The sequence below is a fragment of the Watersipora subatra genome, chromosome 10 (genome assembly GCF_963576615.1).
Source record: "Watersipora subatra chromosome 10, tzWatSuba1.1, whole genome shotgun sequence".
NCBI classification, from domain to species: domain Eukaryota; kingdom Metazoa; phylum Bryozoa; class Gymnolaemata; order Cheilostomatida; family Watersiporidae; genus Watersipora; species Watersipora subatra.
In genome coordinates, this window is record NC_088717.1 from 45484146 (window position 1) to 45486446 (window position 2301).

At 30.2% G+C, this 2301-nt stretch overlaps 1 long non-coding RNA gene across 1 annotated transcript; it reads right to left on the minus strand.

Moving 5' to 3' along the window:
• Window positions 1-300: 300 nt before the first annotated feature.
• Window positions 301-2066, minus strand: LOC137406581 (uncharacterized). Its single transcript, XR_010979909.1, has 3 exons — window positions 1992-2066; window positions 1194-1337; window positions 301-763 (listed from the first exon to the last, which is right to left on the minus strand). It is a non-coding gene; the product is annotated as an uncharacterized lncRNA (long non-coding RNA).
• Window positions 2067-2301: the final 235 nt, after the last annotated feature.

Consider the following 2301-nt stretch of genomic DNA (forward strand, 5'->3'; position numbering starts at 1 on the left):
TTCCTTTTTTAGATACAGTTTTTTTTGTTTTAATTTTTCTATGAACAATATTTCATCAAAAAGGTGTGTCTGAAATTAAACCTTTAAACCTTTAGCCATTGTTCATGTTATAGAAACCCGTGACCCATATTATAACTAGGAACATGCTGCTTAAGTTAAGAAGTTCAATGCAATGCTGTAGATGTCAACAACAATTGTCGCCAACAATCTTATTGTATATTATTTTTTATTATTATATTAATTAAATCTACACAAGGATTGTATTACATCAACGATATTTATTGAATAGTAAGTATTCACATGTGGCTAGTTCTCAATTATGGTTAGTTATTAAAAGACATGTAGATGTTTTTAACATGACATTTCATTGTCCAGCTTCTTTTGTTAGTAACTTTAGTATTACATGTATATGAGGTTACAAAATATTTCACATTAGGCATAATTACCATTGTAGGCAAACAAGTAATAACTAACCTATCAAGACCTCTTGAAATTCAAAAATATGCAAACAGGGAGCTGTTGTATGGTTAAAATCATGCACTACTTACAGTACTACTAGGCGCAATAATTTAGATAAATTTTACCGCCACCAACATAAACAGGAATAAACTAAAGCTGACAGAAATAACTGGAGAACTTGATATCAGGTCATCGGTATTGCAATAGTCTGTTTTACACCGACAAACTTTTGCTTCACCGCTTTCTATGCAGCCCGTCTTGGTATTGTACTGATCCAGTTCAGCGGTTCCGCATGATTTGCTTACTGCAAAGTCATAAAAAGTTTCATGCTAAGGTTTTTCAACAACAAGTGGTGACATGTTTCATAATGTATATTTTAGTTTGAGATTTTGAGTCTATAGCCATTTGAGAGTGTGTTTTAATTAATAGTTGAGGAATTTTAGAAATATTGGCTCAGGAGTACATAAACAATACTTATTTGTTTATAAGGAAACTAACTCAAAATACTATCAAAGATTGTTTTTTGCTCATGAAGAGTAACAACCATAATTAATAGAAAAGCACGTAAACCTTGTTTCTGTAGGAATTTTGAAAATAAATTATAATCTTTTCATGCTGTATTTTCTTAGCTTTTACAAGCTAAAAATACAGCATTTTCTTACCTTTTACAAGCTAAGAAAATACAGCATAAAAATGTATACTTGAATCAAACTTGTATTTAAGTACTTTCTTACCTATATCTGTAGACTTTACAAATGTTGCATAGCATGAATTTGAATTGCGAGTGCCATTGGAACAGTCTGCTTCTATTGCTGTTTGGTTGCCGCAGTCATCACATTTGTAGCATGATATGGCCCAGCTTCCAGCAGCTAACATACCTATTTGTGAAAACGGCGGTCAAAATTGAATTTTCTACCTCATACTTTGATAAGAACGACAAATAAAGCTATGAGAAGTGAGGAATTTTTTTTTGGTGCAACTTCCAATATGTAACTTTGCACAAAAACAATGAAATACCATACGAAATATGAGAAACCCTAGTTCAACAGAACTGAACACGCTTGATTAGCTAATAAAAACTGAAGTTTTTCAAACTAAAAACTGTGAAAAATTGTAATAAAACATTTTCAAATAAACTTTAGTTATATCCTTGATACAATTAAATATAAAAACACATCAAAATGAACCAGTGATTTTTGTTGCAATTTGCTTGTTTATTTTAACAAATAGCTTTTAAAACTTATTCTAAAATGTCCAAAGAAACTTATTAGTCAAAAAATAAGCGTTTTCAAACAAACTAATGTATCTTTCTTAAGGCTAAAAAAAGTATTCGATGCTTTGTTGTACCAAAAAAAATTTAAAAATCTCAGCCAGCTTTGCCAAACTAATGGAAAGCGTATTTCTAGTTATACCTTATTTTAGAAAAATGAATTATTCAAACACTGTTTGATATGGAAATTGGCAATTTGTTTGTGTTACGAAGTGAATCTCTAACTAATTTGCAACGCCACAACAAAATGGTTGGAACTTACCAATTATAACAACGGTGAGCTTCAAATCCATGAGTCTATTTGAGATTGTTTCCTTTACTGAAGTTGAAAAGTTCTAAAAATAAAGTCAAAATTGTTTTGACTATGTAACAAGTAGTTTGTGGCTTTATGTTAACAAGAGTCTTCTCTTATTTTTCATTGTTCAATAGGTTATTCCTTTGTGCCAAATTTTTATCATTAATTGGGACAGGAAAGCAAATTGATTATTATATTTATGCTGAAATAATGGTATTGTTTTGCAACTGGTCTTTATATATTTGTATTAGAAGCCTAAAACTTTCCAAAATCTGTA